Genomic DNA, 20230 nt, shown 5'->3' with positions numbered 1-20230 from the left:
ACAACTTCTATTCTTTGCTATTTTTCCTGTGTATGGGCCATACTTTCTTGTTTCTTTGCATGCCTCCTAATTGTTTTTGAAAACTGGATACTTTGAAGCTAATGACTAGACAATGATTCCCTTAAATGTCTGGAAACAAAAATTCTCTCTAAATCTACAAAGTCAGGGACCAAAACTCAGATAGTAGTTATCCCAGGCCCAGAGAAGAAACCTTGCCCTCCTACCCTCTACCATAAAGGACCTGCCAACATCTTAACCGTTATGGCTAGGAATAAAAAGCAAAGGAAGAAATAGATTTAAAGCAATCAATGAATTCTTAAATATAAAAACACAGTTTAATGTCACTGATTCTATAAAACACCAGATTTTTCTTAAAGTGCTTTTTGTAAAGGAAAATCCTATGCAAAGTCATTCAAATTTATTATGCTAAGGCAGTATCAAGGACTTGTAACTTCTAAAAGTATGTAATGTTTGAAATAATATATTTAATATTTGTGTTTACCACTAAAAGCTTTTCTATAGATTAAGAGGCAATGCTTTGTTTCTTTGCATTAATTTTTTCTAAATGTAAAGAATAAGTATGAAAAAAGTATAAAAGTTTATTTTTTGTTTTCTATTAACAAATACATAGGAAGAGAAAAACCAAAACCCAGTGTTTTAAGTTATTTGTATTGGCTCAAATTAAAAAGCTTCTGGGCCGGGCGCTGTGGCTCACGCCTGTAATCCTAGCTCTTGGGAGGCCGAGGCGGGCAGATTGCTCAAGGTCAGGAGTTCGAAACCAGCCTGAGCAAGAGCGAGACCCCGTCTCTACTATAAAATAGAAAGAAATTAATTGGCAAAAAAAAAAAAAAAAAAAAGCTTCTGCACAACCAAGGAAACTATCACAGAGCAAACACATACTCTACAGAATGGGAGAAAATGTTCACATGTTACATATGTGTTAAAGGGCTGATAACTAGAATCTATATAGAACTAAGGAAAATCGGCAAGAAAAAACCCAAACAACCCTATTAAAAAGTGGGCAAAGGACATGAACAGAAACTTTTCAAAAGAAGACAGAATAATGGCCAACAAACATAAGAAAAAAATGCTCAACATCTCTAATCATCAGGGAAATGCAAATCAAAACCACAATGAGATATCACTTATCTCCAGTGAGAATGGCCTTTATCAAAAAGTCCCCAAACAATAAATGTTGGCATGTATGCGAACACTTATACACTGCTGGTGGGACCGCAAACTAGCACAACCTCAGTGGAAAGCAATATAGAGATACCTCAAAGAGCTACAAGTAGACTACCATTTGATCCAGCAATCCCATTACTGGGCATCTCCAAAAGAACAAAAGATACTCTATAAAAAAGACAAACTGCACTCGAATGTTTATAGCAGTACAATTCACAATTGCAAAGATGTGGAAACAACCTAAGTGCCCATCAATACATGAGTGGATTAATAAAATGTGGTATATGTATACCATGAAGTTCTATTTAGCCACAAAAAACAATGGTGATATAGCACCTCTTGTATTATCCTGGATAGACCTGGAACCCATTCTACTAAGTGAAGTATCCCAAGAATGGAAAAACAAGCACCGCATGTACTCACAATCAAATTGGTTCTAACTGATCAACACTTAAGTGCACATATAATAATAATATTCATCAGGTGTTAGGCAGATGGGAGGGGGGAGGAGGGGATGGACATATACATACATAATGAGTGCAGTGCGCACTGTCTGGGGGATGGACACACTTGAAGCTCTGACTTGTGTGGGCCAAAGGCAATATACATAACCTAAACATTTGTACCCCCATAATATGCTGAAATAAAAAGAAAAAAAAACAAAATAACCATCAACAATGAAAAAAATAAAATAAAAAATAAAATTTAATTTTTAAGATAAAAATAAATATATATATTTGCCTTGTTAAAATAGTCCTACTATATTAATTTGTGACTAAGGAAAAATAGTATATATAATACATTATTTGTGGTAGCTGCCTTATTAAAACAAATTGGCAAAAATATCTTCAACATTTCCTTATAAATCTATGAAACTATATGATTCTGGTTATTTTAAAGTGACACAGGATTACTGCACGTATACTGCACATGTCTTCCAAAATTCATTCTAACTTGTACCAGTATTTCTTGATTTAAAAAAATCAGTCTTTGGTGTAAACAAACAAACAAACAAAAAAATGAGTATTTGTTATTTACCTGCATGTGCACAGGAGAATAGTCTATAATAGTTTAGCAAAGAGGTTGCAGCTTTAAAAAAGCAAATGATAATTTTGCTTTGTCATTTGCAGGGAAAACACCCAGTGATAAAAATTTCAGTGTCTGTCTCTTCCTACCAATCTCTTTCACAGATTCAGATAACAAGGAACAGAAAAACAGCCAGAAGGCTGGAGCTTGAAGAGAATGAAGATAATCAGCTGATTATCCAAAATCAAATAACCACATTTATTTATTACATAAAATTACTCCAGTAATATCGAAAATAAAGAAGCCAGTCCCGGATCAGAAGTTGTTCAATTTCCCTCAAATATCTTGGAAACCCATTTCAGAATTCAGCATGGTTAAATATACATATCTACACCAATAAAATAAAAATAAATACACTAAAATTTGATCTTTAATGTTATAAGGTAGTAGAAGTATCAAAGTAATAGAGCCAAGTGGGTCAAAATAATTTGCCAAAATAACAAAATTGTATTTGAGGGCATCAAGACATGGTGAAGTCAGGTAAACCTCCAGTTAATTTCAGGGTCACCTACCCCAACTGAAGGGGGAAAAGGCATAGATAAAATCACAGTACCAATCTACATATAATCTTCATTGCCTACATTTATAGAAAGGATATACATTTTTAAAAGCTCAGCCTAAAGTCTAAGTCATCTCATGGGATTCGTTTATATTTGGCAACACTTTATTCATACCCATTGAAAAATGAAAAATAAAATTTCCCCAAGCATTTCATATGAAGTAGCTGGTTAAATACCACCAATCCCCTCATTGCTAATATTAATTTAGCCAGTTGTACTCCTTCCAATGCAATGACCAAAGACTAAGTCAACAAGTGAACCTCAAATTCCACTTTCTGTTGTTCTCAACAGAATAACAACTAAGAAAATAAATAAAATAATACCAATAAAAATAATGCCTATAAGTTTTAAATTGGAACCTCAGACTTATAAAATTTCAGAATAAGGACCCGACAAATGTCACCCAGTACAGTACTGCTCAAATTTTTCTGACAACAGGCCATTTAGGTTGTACAAACATGAATATTCTGCCTGCTGCCACTTTTGCAGTATAAAGAACAAAATAAAAAAAGTTCCACAAATTAAAATAGGCCTATTAATATGCATTTAAAATAGGCCTATTAATAATAATATTAATTATATTAATATTAAAATAGGCCTATTTTAATATTTAAAATATGCATTTAAAGGATATGACAATATTATATATATTGAGCATTTACTATGTTTTATGTGCATTAATTCACTTATTCCTCACAACTGCACTATAAAATGTGTATTATCTCTATCCTGACGGTTTTATCTTATTACTAAACTATGATCTGATGATGATGATAATGATAATGATGATGATGACAACAAAGACTAACACATTTAGGATTTACTATGTGCCAATCACTGTTCTAAGCACCTAATGTCTATTAACTCATTTCCTTATAAGCCTTACTAACTCATTTACTCATAAAATATGAGGTAGGTAGTATTATAATTCATTTTAGAGATGAGGAAATTTATTTTTAAGGTTCTCAAAACACATAAATAAAATTTCTTTAATTCTTAGTCCAAATGTCACATGAAAATAAAGTTCATCATATACCTAATCTTGATTTATCTTCTATGGTACATTATAATATAAAATGAATTATTTCCTATAAGATGTAATTTACTTAAAATATAAATTCACTGTTGCATCAAAATCAAAAGTTCTACTTTTGCAAACCCTAATTTTTGCTACAAAGTTTATAAATCTTGGATTCTAAAATTATATATGTACATTTGTGTGTAATTATATAACTATATATGTAATTATATATCTATATATATATCATTTCACAAATATATATTTTTTCTTTCAGATATAGTGTCTTGGCCCAGGCCAAAATGTAGTGGCACAATAATAGCTCACTGCAGCCTCAAACTCCTGGGCTCAAGTGATCTTCCTGCCTCAGCCTCCTGAGTAGTTTAGACTACAGGCATGCACTACCACATCCAGCTAATTTGTAAATTTTTTGTTGAGACAGAGTCTCATGATGTTACCCAGGCTGGTCTTGAACTCCTGACCTCAAGTGATTCTCCCATCTCAGCCTTTCAAAGTGCTGGGATTATAGGCATCAGCCACCATGCCCAGCCTATACATGTGTGTGTATGTGTGTGTGTGTGTGTGTGTATATATGTATGTGTATGTAAAATTCCTTTCTATAATACCCAAATTATCTTTATGAATCTAATTCTTAGAATTCTGGGCTCTTGCCATGTTTCAATAAACTTTCTTCTAAAAACAATCTTTACAGGTTTTGTTATCCCAGATAAGATTCTCAATAACAAATCCATGAGTCTCCAAAGTTCTATACCAGGCGTCCTCAAATTACCGCCCCTGGGCCGCGGCCCTCTGAGGACATTCATCCCGCCAACTCGTCCCGGGCCCACAGTGCGCATGTGTGGAATGTGCACCACACTCTCCAATGGCCCTCCAATGGTCTGAGGACAGTGAACTGGCCCCCTATTTAAAAAGTTTGAGGACCCCTGTTCTATACCATAGTCTCTTTAGCAAGGAAAATAGGTGGAAATAAGCAAGCCCCAAATTAAGACTATTGTACAAAAACAGCTGGCCTATAATGTTCCACAATGTTATTGTCATGGAAGACCCTATTATGCAAGGCAAAGAAAGCCGGTAACTATTTCAGGTTAAAGGAAACCAAATAAATGAGATAACTATGCAATGTGTGATCCTGGAACAGATAACTGGTAAAATTTTAATATGAACTACATATTGGATAATATAATAAAATGTTAAGTTTCCTGAATTTGATTATCATATTGTGGTTAAGTTAAAGATACATATTGAATATTTTAGAGTGAAGGATCATGATTGTCTATAACTTTCTCTCAAATGGTTCATCATAATAATCATAATGGTAAAGGCAGAAGAGGAGAGGTAGTAGTAAATACAGACAGATTAAAGCAAATGTCACAAAAATGTTTATTACTGGTGAAACAGCAATGGGCATACAAGTGTTCTATCAATTTAGAAACTATTTGGTAGGTTTGAAACTGTTTTTAATAAATGTTAAAAGAAAAAGAAAAAAGTATTTCATTATGATAAGGAAAATATGATTTTCTCAGAGTCACTCAGTGAACAATGAGTAAAGAAAAAGAGGCATGGTGGCTCATGCCCGTAATCCCAGCACAGCACTTTGGGAGGCTAAAGCAGGAGGATCACTTGAGCTCAAGAGTTCAAGACAAGCCTAGACAACATAGTAAGACCCCATCACTAAAAAATAAGTAAGAAAAATTATCCAGGCATGATGACATGCACCTGTAGCCCTAGCTACTGGGGAGGCTAGGGTGGGAGGATCTCTTGGGCTGAGGAGTTTGAGGTTACAGTGAGCTATGATCATGCCACTGCACTCCAGCCTGGGCAACAGAGTGAGACCCTGTCTCTGGGGGTGGGGGGAGATAAGGTAACACTCAGCTAGTGTTCAATCACTAGATTATTCTATTTTCTCCCCCTATTTCTTTTACAATTAAAATTTGTGATTTGTATCCATGTATGTTATAATTCAATTAAAGGTGTATTAATTTAAAAAATTTCCTCCTGGAAGTCTTTCACTTACTAATTTACCAGTTTCTGATTATTCAACTTTCTATCTACCATCTTGGTTTAGTGAATGTTTATTTTTTTACATACAGGCTATTATTATTGTCATGTTCATGGATACACTGGTTCTATTTCCAGTTAGCTCACTGAACTCTAAAATAAACAGTAACAATGTAAAAATGCCCAAATGGACACTAAATATATATATATATAGAATTGATGACTGCATATATGTTAGAAATATATGAACTAAAGGGAGCGGGGGGGGATGGGTATATACAACCACAATGAGTAAGATGTGCAACATTTGGGGGATGGACACGCTTGAAACTCTTACTTGAGGGGGGAGGGAGGCATGGGCAATATATGTAACCTTAACACTTGTACCCCCATAATACCCTAAAATAAAATAAATAAATAAATAAAAATTAAAATTAAAAAAAATGAGTCTGAAAATAAGAAATATAGGAACTAAATCTAGGGATGGTATAGTGTAGTTTTTCTGCTGCCATTTTCAATTCAGTAAGGATTTAAGGGGCTCATTGTAAGAATAAGATCCGAAGCCTATAATATATATTAAAATGGTTCATAAAGTGTAACCTACAACTTCTCCAACATTAAGGAATGGCAGCACTTGTTTTACAATAACCTTGAAGCTTCCTAGACCAAACACCTATTTCTATAAAAAATAATAGTCAATAGATAATCATTTTCTCTCATACTTTTGTAAAGACAAAGCTCTTTAAAAACAGACCTACGATTCCTACCTGGGAGACTTCTTTGTTCATAATGAATTCTCAAAACAGATATGGTCAAATCTATTGCTCCAGAGGCAGCTTCCACAGGAATGCGGTAATGATGTTTTCCAGAGATGGCTCTAGTCTCTTCACTCTCACCTCATTTAAGGCCAATTATACGAATAACTAAAACAAGAAGAAAAAAAATAGAAGCATAAGGAGTTTATATTGCCATTTTATTCTTCAATAATAATAATAAAGGTCAGAAAAACTAGGAAAAGAAAGAAAATGCAACTTTTAAGGCCAAATAGAAAAATATTTCCAAAAGACAATGGATGAATATATCTGATTTTATAGCCAAAGTCCTTTCTGGTGATTAAGTATGTATTCCTATTGAGAATACATAATTACATCCTTTCCTAGAAATTTGTGAAAGATCCATTTATGTGTCTTTTAAAAATTGTTTCTGGCTGCATTTGTATATTTACCCTTCTTCCTACTTACAAATTCTAATTTTTCATGTTTTCAGTTATCAGTTCTTTATTTGATGTATGTAGTACTCTTCACTATGCATTACTTAAAAGTTTATATGATATTTTACCTTAAAATTTTTGATTGAAAAGTTTACAAACACTTTAAATTTGTAATACTTCAAAATAAAGTTAGTTGAGCTCTGGTTTCAGTAAAATGGACTATCTTGTATTGGACTAACTTGCTCACAGATAATATTTATAAACACTTGATAAAATATGAAAAACTTAAAAGACATTGGAAAGTTACCAAAGACAAAAAGTGTAGGGATTCTGATCACTGAAAGGAAGGAACCATATTGTATGAGATTTACACACTTATAGGACGTTCCACTAACGCTGTGGTCCCCAACCCCTAGGCATGGACAGGTACTAGTCCCTGGACTGTCAGGAACAGGAAGAGGTGGGCAGGAGGTGGGCAGCAGGCGAGTCAGTGAAGCTTCATATGTATTTACAGCCTCTCGCCATTGCTCACATCGCCACATAAGCTCCATCTCCTGTAAGATCAGCAGCAGCATTAGATTTTCATCGGAGCAAGCCCTACTGTAAACTGTGCATGGAAGGGATCTAGGATATGTGCTCCTTATGAGAATCCAATGCCTGATGATGTGAGGTGGAGCTCAGGCAGTGATGCTAGTGCTGGGGAGCGGCTGCAAATACAGATTATCATTAGCAGAGCGGTTTGACTATCCAATAAATGTAATACCCTTAAATCATCCTGAAATCTTCCCCTTCCCCTACCCTAGACACTATCCCCATCCATGAAAAAAATGTCTTTCATGAAACTGGTCCCCAGTTCCAAAAAGTTAGAGACCGCTGCACTAAGGGAACTCTTCCCAATACTCTCCTTATGTGCTGAGAGTCTAGATCTATAGGAAATAATCACAGTCTTAATGACTTGAGGCATTAGAGAATGTAGATCAGAGGCAATATAAATTAAAAACTGGCACAGTACAACTATCTATACTATAGACCTTACTTGAATTTTGCCAGTTTTGTATGCACTCAATTTTGCTTATGTCTTTGTTTACAATTCTATGGACATCTTAGCACATGTACAGACTCATATAACTACACCATAATTGAGATACATTGGTCTATCACCACAAAGTCCCTCTTATTGTTTATAAGGATATCCTCCTCCTTCTTTTCTTAATCCCTGGCAACCATTATCTATATTCTATTTCTATAATTTTGTCACTTTGTTGAATAAATTGAATCATAGAGCATGGAACCTTTATAGATTGGCTTTTTTGACACAATGTAATGTCTTCAAGATCTATCTACCCAATTTGCTGCATGTATCAACAGTTCATTCCTTTTTATTGCTTCATGGTTATGGAAGTATCACAGTTTTATTTTTTTCTGCCATTCACCTCTTAAAGTACATTCAAGTTTTTAGTTCTTGGCTATTAAAATTTGTATACAGGCTTTTATGAGAACATAAGTTTTCATTTCGATACCCAGGACTACTCTTGCTGGGTTGTATGGTTAAATGTATGTTTATCAAATGGTAATTTAGCTGTCTAGTAGAACAAAAATCACTCTTCATAAAAAGATAATAATCTACAATATCATCCACATTATTATCCACAATATCTAGTACACAATAAAACATTATTACACATGCAAAAAAGCTAGAAAATATAACTCAGGATGAGGAGAAAAAAGTGGTCAATAGAAACATACCACAAGAAGATTAAGATGTTGGAATTAACTGACCAAGATGAGAAAGTAGTTATTGTAAATATATTTAAGAATTTTTTAAAAAAGGTAAGCAAACACATGAAAAACACAGGCAGCAAATGGATACCATAAAAAAGAAATAAATGAAAATTCAAGAGCTAGATAGATAGTTCAACAGCAAATTTTAAAATCCACTGTCTAGGCTTAACAGCAGATTTGTGATGGCAGAAAAACAGGTCAGTGAACTTGAGATTAAAACCGTATCTAATCAGAAGAACAAAAGACTGAGGAGGGAAAAAAAAAAAAAAAAGAAACAGAGTCTCTGTAACCTGTTGGCAATATTAAGCATGTAACTGGATTTCCAGAGAGAGATTGGGGCAGAAATGATAATTGAAAACATCAAAATTAGTGAAAAACAAACTGTTAGATCCAAGTATCTCGTGAAACCCACTCAGAATAAATACAGGAAAAACCCATAATACCAAATCAAACTGCTAAAAAACAGAGATAAGGTGAAAATCTTGAAACTAGCCTGAGAAATGTGGCATATCACATATAGGAAAATAATAATTTAAATGGAGAAAGGAAGATAATAGAATGATTACTTCAAAGTGGCTAAAGAAAATAAACAATCCTGTCAACTCACAATTCTACATCCAGCAAATATACCCTTCAAAAAACTGAAGGCAAAATTAAAAACAATTTGATATGACTATACCTAAACACTGAGGAAATCTGTTGTAGGATAAATGTATAAGAAATGCTAAACAAAGTTTTCCATGCTAAAGGAAAATGAGGCTAGGTAAAGTGAGACCTACAAAAAAGAAGCAAAAGCATCAGAAATCATAAATATGAGGGTTAATAAAAAGAACTATGTTTTTTATTCTCTTAAATTCTTTAAAAGACAAGTGATTTTATGTAAAAATATGACATAAGTGGCATTTATAACATAGCAAATGTTAATTACATTACAATACTAGCACAAAAGATGGGAAGGTATATATAGAATTATAAAGTTGCAAGGCTCTTACATTTTACATAAAGTAGTACAATATTAACTATAAATAAATTTATAAGTTACAGATATATATAATTCCTAGAGCAATCACTTAAAAATACAAAGAAGGTAGTGTTTAAAAGGTCCTAAAGGAATTTGAAAAGATATAAAAGTATAGCTAAAAAGATAGCAGAGGGATTTTTAGCATTCTACTAAAAAAAAAAAAAATTGGTTAACCCATGAGAAGGTAAGAAAGTAGGAAAAGAAGAACAAACAGGTACTCTAAGCTCAACCATATAAATAATTATATTAAATATAAATTGACTAAATACAATTAAAGGCAGAGACTAGGGGAAAAAGCAAACCTAAACTATATACTGTCAATAAGAGATGCAGTTAAAATATAAAAATATAAATAGGTTTAAAGTTTTAAAAATGGAAAAATTATATTGTCCAAACAGCAAGCACAAGAAAGCAATCTAAAGAACTAAAAATAGAACTACCACTTGATACAGGAATCCCACTACTAGGTATCTACTCAAAGGAAAAGAAATCATTATATCAAAAAGATACCTGCAATTGTATGTTTACTGAAACACAATTCACAATTGAAAAGATAGGGAATCAACCTAAGTATCTGTCATCTGATAACCTGATAAAGCAAATGTGGTGTGCATGCATACACACACACACACACACACACACACACACACACACACACACACACACACGGAATACTAGCCAGCCATTAAAAAGAATGAAATTGTCTTATGCAGCAACATAGATGGAACTGGAGGCCATTATCTTTAGTGAAATAACTCAGATAGAAAGTCAAATACTGCATGCTTTCATTTAAATGTGCAGCTAAATAATGAATACACAGGGATAGAGAGGGTCGAATAATAGACATTGAAGATTCAGGAGGGTGGGAGTTGTGGGATGAGAAATTCCCTAAGGGATACTATGAATATTAATGGGATAAGGGTTACACAAAAAGCCCAGACTTCTCCAGTATGCAATATATCCATGTAACAATTCTATACATAGACCCCCTAAATCAATATAAATAATAAACAAATAATTAAAAAGAGAAACAGAACAAATACCTACAGATCTACCACCCAGAATTAACAACACTAAGCATTTTGAATTTTTTTTCTTTTTAAAGAAATAAGGCATCATCGATAAACTAAAGTCCCCCCCCACACACACACAGCCTACTCTGTTCCTTCCCTCTCCCTTTGGTAGAGGTAACCATCATCATGAATTTAGTATATATCCTTCTAGTCAATTTTTATATCATTTTAAGACATGTATCCATAAATAATACACATTAAAGTTTTGTGTTTTAAACAAGCATGTTTAAAATGTATATACACTACACATATTCTGCATTTTGTTGATTTTATGTATTATGTTTGGAGATCTAGCCATGCTGAGGCATGTTGTGTATATGTTCTCTTCATACGTGAATGTGAATATACAGCATCTTAGTTAACCATTCTTGTATTTAGGTTGTCCATAAATTTTCATTATTACAAACAGTGCTTCAATGAATGTTCTTGTATGTGGCTTCTTGTCCATATCTTAATATGCACAAGTGCACAAATTTCTAATGGCAATATCCAGATGTGGAATTTCTAGGTTGTAATATTTGCATATGTTCAACTCTCCTTGCCATTTGTCAAAGTGCTTACCAAAATGATTGTTTCACACTTCCACCAGAGCATGTGAGAGAACTATTTTCCCCATATTTTTTCCAAAGCTTGACATCGTTATACTTATTTACTCAATCTAATGGATAAAAAATGGCATCTCATTTCAATTTGTATTTCCCTGAATATTATGGAGAGTGGGCATCTTAGTTGGCTTTTTAGATATCCTATTCTTTGAAATGATATCAGTCTGTTTTCATCCATTATGCTGGGCACTCAGTAGGAACTCTGCCTTCAATTTGGGGATATTTTCTTGAATTATACTGCTTATTCTTTTCTTTCTTTTCAGTTACTCTGTTCTCTCTTTTTGGAATGCCTAATAATAGGAAGATGGCCCTCCTGGACAGGTCTCTTTATTTTTTTTTTTATTTTTATCTTCTGTTTATAATTTCTTTGCCTTTTTTTCTCTGCTTTCTAGAAAAATTTCTTCAACTTACTATCTAATACTTCTTGTGATTTTTTCTTTTCTGCTATATGTTCTTAATTGGTAAGAATTCTTTTTCGTTCTCTGAACGTTCTCTTAACAATATCCTCTTCTTGCTTTATGGATGTAGCATCCACTCTTTCTGCAGATGTTTTATATATACACACATTTGGATACATGTATATGGGTGTGCTGTGTGCATTTTTATGCATATATATCTATACATGACTATATGTGCATATGTGTATTATATGTGTATGCACATATATACATATACATAAAGCTGCATAAAGCATGATCTGTTTTCTCTAGTTTTCTAAATACCTATTTGCTTATTTTGGTTTCTCTTGTTCATATTAGATGTTTTCCTCAGATGCACAATATATTTATTTTGGGGATATAAAATTTGATTGAAAGCTCTAAACATATACATGTGCTTACTGACTGTGACCCTCACTACAGGGCAGTCTGTCCAGACCCTTTGTCAGGGTACAACTATTGATGGGAGTAACCTAGCTCCCATTTTCTAACACTTATTTACTTACTTGTCAAACACCTGTATACATGTAGTTTCACATTGTTAACTCATACCCCTATCAGACACAAACTTAACAACTGAAGTAAAGCATTTAAATACAGTTCTTTTTATTTTTAGTTTTTACTCCTTGGGTTGGTGAGATCACCACAGAATTACTCCTCCTATTTCCTGCATGGATGTTAAAGGCCGAGTTTTTAATTTGGGAGCCAACAAGGTGAAGAGGTTCTCAGCATTCAAAATGCCAGTGCCCATTTAATCCCTCTCCATCTTTCATGTGCCTGGTGTCCACAGCACAGAGACCCCTTGTTTTACCCAGAAAATGTATGTCAAGTCTCTGTCAGGATGGTAGAAGTCCATTAGCATAGTGGCAAAGAGTGAAGAAGAAGACCTGGACATTTAACTGCATTTTAAACCCCTATGTGCAAGCTGACTCCATGGATGGTGACTTTCAGAAGGGGGGAGGGGTAAATCCATCTTACATTAGCAACTGTTGCCTTATTAAGATGCCTCACAAAAGAAACTGTGGTTCAGTGTGTGGTTTTTTTCTCTATCTCTCTTTCTTTTTAACTGGTCTTGACTTAAAGTCTGTTTTATCTGACATACAATAACTTAATGTTCTCTCTGTGAGAAAGTCAAAGAAACTTACAAACCACTTAAGGACAGTAGATTTTCTCACCCAGGTATATTAACTGTGAAGTGTGATGAAAGTAATTTGTTACTAATAACAATTAAAATACCAAATAATTTACACATTTACTTTAATAAAATTAGTGCAGATTTAAGGTTATCTTTATTATAACATGACATCTTCTTTAGGGCATACTTTAAGATGGGGAAAGAAATGAATAAAGTTAGTCAAAATTCCCAGCGTGCAAGTATGCTGAGACCACTAGTTTAGGTTGGGTATACTGCCATCCAATAGTGAGTCATTATAAGTAAACCATTAACAGTAATGGCAATTCAAAATTATTTTGGTAACATGGAGTTATGATTCCATAATAATTTCTATATTTTTATTAATTTTACCCTAAAGAAAATTAAAGAAAGAAGAAGGTGCTTGAAAAATTACATGTAAAAAATAAGTTTTTTCTTGGGGAGAGATTGCAAGATTTTCCTGAATGATGCTACTAACTTTCCTATTAATAATGACACAAGAGTTGTACTCTCCAAATTGAAGATGAAAATGATTTAAGTAAAATTTGAAATCAAGCCATCTATATTAATGTTAAAAACAATGTAAACATCTGAAATATTAAAAATATTTATTTGAGTTCTCCATGGTATGTAATTGCTTGCTTTATTAATACTATCTATGGAGAGGAGACCTGGAAAAAAATGAAGACTAAAAATAAAGTTGTTTACTTTTTGTAATGGAATAGGAATATTTACTTATTTTTCCTTGCTAATCATTTTTTAAAGGCTGATTTTATCATTCTTATGAATAGAAAATGCTTTTTTTTTTAAATGAAAAACTTGCAGTCTCTCTTCAGAAAAAAACCTTATTTCTTCACACAATTTCTTAGGAGTCCTAAAAAATCTGGGTAAATTTATGGGTGCTGTTAGAAGACAATATTATATTGAAAAGATATGAAAACTGTTTCTCTGTGGCCACAGCAAGACCTCCAAGGGGAACCTGGCTGGGAGGTATATCTGGGCACCCTTAGTAAATTAAGAATTCTACCAGTGGACCAGTAACAAAAGGGAACCACCACTACCTCAAGAAAAGTCTCTTGCATAAGTGCAATAAGACAAATGAAGAAGAATGTTCATGCTAGCAATGTTTATAGGAGCAAAAAATAGGAACAACCCAAATGCTCACCAATAATAGAATGGATTGGTAAAGTCTGGTGGATTGATACAATAAAACCTCACACTGTGATATAAATGAACTGACCTTCAGCTATCCATATCTGCCTATAGGCAAGCAAATTCCCTTCTTACAACTGAGGTAGTATAGGATTACGGTTAAACATATGGATTCTAGAGTCCAACTCCATTACTAACTTTTGGACCTTAATCTTTCCATGCCTTTGTTTCCTCATCTGTGAAAAGTGAGATAATACTTATAGTCAAAAATTGTTAAGAGAGTAAACATTTAATATTTTTAAGTTACTTAAAAGAGTATATGGCACCTGGTAAATACTGTGGAAGTGTTTGATTAATAAATAGACCACAGCCAACTAAATTTAATCTTTCTTCTCTTTGGCAGCCATCTTTCTAATAAATGACGGCAACCATCATGTTCTCCCGTAGTTTTTGTTTGAGTTGGGTTTCACACATTCCTTTAATTATTCATTATAACTCCCTGTTCAGTAAGAAATATTCAGGAGATTTTATGTACCTTCATTTTTTTGTTGTTTTTAATTCTTCTTCTGCTTCTAGGAAGATATTAATGCTTAAATTCTAAGTTTTAAAGATAAAGTAAAAAAAAGTACAGTAAGAAGCCAATCCAGAGTACTTTGTTGTATCAATTTTTACTTCTTGTTCCTTTTTTAAAAAGGCAGATTATAAACTTATATAAATTGTTAACAGTCTATATATCAACTACTAAAATATTAATGATTCATATCAATCATTGCATTTATGTTAAAGAGATAAAAACTGATAATGGATTTCAGTATTACTAATTCTAGATGCAATATAAACATATTTATTTTGGAAACAAATTATTCTCAAAAGATTGCTCCTACAGTTTTTATGCTCTATTCTAAGCTCCACACCTGTAGCATTTGCCTATTTATTAAGTTCCAAACTAAACTCCTCCATTCTCCTTTTATTTTATTTACTCTTTCCTATTAAAAAAAAGGCACCAAATTGCGGCTACCCAAAACCTACATATTGCCCTTGAAAACGTTTCCACTATCACACATTCTATACTCAATCACCAAGCCCCATCTAATTTATTTTTTTTTAAATCATCAATCCACACACATACAAATCTGATATCCTATTCCTCTTTACACCCCTTCTGTGGGATTTTATCTTACTTATGATAAAACCTAAAACTCACAGCATAGCCACTCTCCCCAAAGAACACTATGTTTTAGCCACACTGGTCTTTCTTTAGTTCCTCCTATTCCCCAATCTTTTTTCCTCATTCCAAGGCATTCCCTACAATATATTCTCTGCTGTGAATAATCTCTCATATCTTCTTCACCTATCCAGTTCCTATTTATTGTTCAAGCTTTACCTAAAATTCTACTTCTCTTATCCCAATAATCTAAATCAGCCCTCCATTATACTTTCATAGCACTTTCTACTTTTTCTTCACAGCTTTTTTCAAAATTTGTATTTATATATTTTATATTTGTTCTATAATTATGTGTTTTTCACCTATCTCACTCGCTAAACTCTGGTGCAGAGTATGTACACAATGCTTAAAAAAATTAGGGCCAGTCACGGTGGCTCGTAGCTGTAATTCTGGCACTTTGAGAGGTCAAGACAGAAGGATTACTTGAGGCCAGGAGTTCAAGATGAGTCTGGGCAACATAAAATTGGCTGGCTGTGGTGGTATACACCTGCAGTCCTAGCTATTCGAGAGGCTGAGGCGAGAGGATCACTTAAGCCCAGGAGTTGGAGGTTGCATTGAGCTGTGATCATACCACTGCACTCTAGACTGTGTGACAGAGCGAGATGCTATCTCCAAAAACAAAAATTTATTTGTGGAATTAATGAACCTGTTCTAATTCAACAATGCTACTATGGTTAAAAGCTCAAAGAGGTTGAGGATCATTAAACTAGTCAGAGGACATTATAAATCTTTCTACACAAAGCAAAAAGCAATTATCAATGGTATGGGGGTGATATATCAGATTATTAATATAAGGGATTAGGCACAGGTTTCGGGGTGAGAACAGATGAAGGAAGGAAAACTGAAATAAATTAGTAAAACTGCTAGATTAGTCTCTACTGCATGGAGAAAGACCATTTCTGTAGCATCATTCTGCAATACACTGTCTCTCTTTGTTTTTGCCACAAGGTAAGAGAAAACACCAGGGTGTTAGACAAAGTCCACGTTTGAAGAGCTAAAAACTAAACATAACACCTAAACTGCAAGTGTTTAGTTCTTTCCCAAGAGCAACTCTACCAAATTGGAAAGCAGCTATTGAGGACTATTAAAACCAAGCTGTTCTAAGTCTCCAAAACACTATAGCAGGATGCTCAGATAGGATTTTAATTTCCAGTACACGTTTTATGTGTGGTAGAAGATGGCATTCTACTGAAGCCTAAAACAAAGCAAAGATTAAATCACTTTATATAACCGTTAAAATTGGCAATACTTTATCAGATGAGTGTTTGTATTACTACTTTTTTCTATGTTTAGGTTCTATCTACTTTACCATACTATTAACTAACAAAGACGGTCTACCTCTTTGTACCTCTTAAACATAGCAAAGAATAGATACTAAAGTTAACTATAACATTATTTGTATCTTTTTATTATATTTCTAAATTACATATTACCTTTTAAAATAGAGTAGTGAAACAACCAGCATATGTGCCTAGAGGTTTTAATGAGTAATTCCATTTTTTGGAAAGCAAAGTTATGATCATATAAAAGATGTGCTAATTTATGGTCACACTTAACCATCATTTTCCATATGGTGATATGCATAGTACAGGGGTGGGGGAGGTAAGGAATGATAAACAGAGATCTAGCCTTATAACTTAAAAAAAAATAGATGTTAAACATTAGTGAGGTATTTTAAAATCAAATGATAAAACACTTTCATTTCTTTTACTCAGTATATATTATTGTTGTTTTGGTAACAGGCAGCGTCATTCAATACTCAAATATTTAAGAGCCCAATACGTGGTAGACATTGTACCCAGTGCTGGGCATATAGCAGTGAACAAGAGAGATGAAGGATCCACTTTCCTTTAGCTTACATTCTAGTTGGATGAAAAGAAAATTGGATAATTTAAGGTATAGAATGACTAAGATAGTTACTTTAGATTGAGTAATTTAGGAGAGTTTATATGTGAAGGTAACATCTGAGCTTAGACCACATATAAAATAAAATCTAATCCCAAAATTATTTCAGAAATCAATGATTTCATAGTATGCATATAATAAAAAGTTGATAGAAACTCTTATTCTCTTTCACCAATAATAAAATTATCATTATTATCTATGTGATGCCTATATTTGGATATCTAGGCAACACCCAAAATTTAATGGGCCAAAAAGAAACTTCTCATCCCTATCACTCAGAGTCACTACTAAATACACTGCTATTATGGGAAACCATACTACCATTTTTCCAGTTCTGTTGGTTTTTAGAACTGCTTAACTGAGCTCTCCCCTTTGCTTTTCTTATATTCAATCCATCAACATCTCTTGCTAATTCTTTCTCTCCAGTGTCTATCAGACCAGCATCTTGTTATTTTTTCGAAATTATCATTATACTTCATACTGTTAGCAATTCAAGTCTGAAGCACTTCAGCAGCATGTCTGACACCTGTCCCTGGTCTGCCTATACAGTACATCTGCTGAACAGTTCCCCACATCCCATGTTCACCATGGCATGCCCCCATCACCACTCAACAGTGCTTCCCCATAGTTTTCCATAAAGAATACACACTCCTGCTACCTAGCATTCAAGGTCTCCCATTATCGCAGCCTGCAACAACAGAGTTTAAAAATATATGAAGAAAAAGTGACCAAATTAGAGAAAAACATATAAACTATTAGAGTTGGAGATAATAATACCCATCTCTCAGCACTTGATAAAAGAACTAGACTTCTCCAAAAAAAATCAATAAAGACTTAAAGATCTGAACAATACTGTCAACCTCCTCGACCTAACTGACAATTTTAGAACACCACAACCCAACAACTGCAGAATACATATTCTTTTCAAGTCCATGTAGTATTTTCACTAATTGAGACTATATGCTGATAAGTCAAAATAAATGTATAAAAGGATCAAACCAATCTGTTTGAACACAACTGAAATAAGTTAAAAATCAATAACAGTAAGATATTCGGAAAAACCTCCAAACTTCAAATGCTAAATGCTTCACTTCTAAACAGTGCACAGAGGAACAAAATTTAAAAATTGAAAATATTTCAAATGGAATATAATGAAAGATATAAATAAAATACATATGAAAATACATATGAATACTCTCTGTGTTCAGAGAGGAGAAGATTTTATAGCTTTAAATGCTTATTTTGGGGAAAATAGATTTCCTAAGATTCTATCTTAAGAAGCTGGGCAAAAAAGAGCAAAGTGAAGCTAAAGGAAGTAAAGGCGAAAAAATAATCTAAAAGCAGAAATCAACGAAAACAATAAAACAACAGAGAAAATCAACAAAGCATGAGTTAGTTCCTTGAAAAGATTAACAAAATGTATCAATACCCAGTCAGAATTAATACAGACTCCCTTTTCCTCCAATCCTGTCTGAAATCAACATGACAGGCATCTTCCAGCCTTCAGCCACAAATGGTACTCGTCTCCCACCGCTAGCTTCCTAATCTTCTATGCCAGAGGTCAGACAACTATGGTTCCCAGCCTAAACTGGATTCACTGCCTGTTTTTATACGGCCTGTGAGCTAAGAATGGTTTTTACATTTTTGTATGGTTGAAGAAAACAAAAGAAGAATAGTATTTCATGATATAAGAAAAGTATATGAAATTCAGTAACATAACAGCAGCCCAGAAACAAAGTCTTATTGGAAGACAGTCATGCTCATTTGTTTACTTATTGTTTATGGCTGTTTTCACACTATACCAGCTGAGTTGAGTAGATGCCACATGATCGGCAATGCCTATAATATTTACTACCTGCTCCTTCACAGTAAAAGTTTGCCAGTCCCTGCTCTATACATGCTCATCCTCCTCCTCCTTTCCTCTCTGTCAATTCATGCATCTACTTCAAGAGTCAGCTCAAATATCTGCTTCAAAAAAATTTCACTTTTACTTCCTAGAAAATATTCTGTTAAAAATCCTCTATATTGATTGGTAGAGCACTAAATACTTTTTATGCATTGTTGCTTCCTTATTTAGCAGTAACTTTCCTAAAAAAAAGAATTGTACTGATGATTAATCAACAAAATACCTATTAGCATTTGAACAAATACAGGGGCGAGAACTAAGGAAACTACCCTGCCACCTCTCACCTGAAATAAAGACCAAAGGGGTGGGGAAAGCACGGATGAGTGGGAAAAGAGGCCTACAATCAATTGGGAATTGAATATGCATAAATATGAAACTTTTATTTTTTTTTTGAAGAAAAATACAGAAACTTGACCTATCTACTTTCTAAAAATAAAGGTTTATTTTCTTTGATTATAAAAGAACTATTGCTTTATGAGGCAAGAATAAGAAATATAACAATTTACTTAATCAGCTACCCCTTCTTTTCCTTAGTCAGCAGTACTTAAATTTTTTTGGTTGAAGGATCCATTTATATTTTTAAAAATTACTGAGGACCCAAAGAGTTTAATTTACATGGGTTACCAATATATGTTATATTATAAATTAAAACTGAGAAATTTGTAGAATATTTAATAGCCCTTTTTTTTTTAATTGCAAATATGTAGCACTAAAGATGACAACAACCAGGAATACAGTTGGGTACCACAGACTCGATTTGTGAGAAGGCATCAGTTTTACCTTCCATTACCTTTGCACTATCAACACAAATGTCTACATATTATAAAAGGCAAATAACATCTTAGTCTTATTAATAAAACAATTCTAATTTTGTGGACCCCACAAAAGAGTCT

General features: G+C 33.4%; 1 protein-coding gene across 15 annotated transcripts in view; it reads right to left on the bottom strand.

The window, feature by feature from the left end:
* Positions 1 to 20230, bottom strand: part of NCOA1 (nuclear receptor coactivator 1) — a 245320-nt gene that overhangs the window by 113503 nt on the left and 111587 nt on the right. For all 15 annotated transcript variants that reach the window (XM_012788105.3, XM_076000596.1, XM_076000597.1 and 12 more), the window contains one exon: positions 6636 to 6791. The gene's annotated coding sequence lies outside the window, so the exon portion shown is untranslated. The remainder of the gene's footprint in view (positions 1 to 6635; positions 6792 to 20230) is intronic.

This window comes from Microcebus murinus, chromosome 3 (assembly GCF_040939455.1).
Source record: "Microcebus murinus isolate Inina chromosome 3, M.murinus_Inina_mat1.0, whole genome shotgun sequence".
Taxonomy (NCBI): Eukaryota; Metazoa; Chordata; class Mammalia; order Primates; family Cheirogaleidae; genus Microcebus; species Microcebus murinus.
The sequence above is the reverse complement of the archived record's forward strand: the minus strand, read 5'-3'. Positions and strand labels throughout refer to the sequence as shown.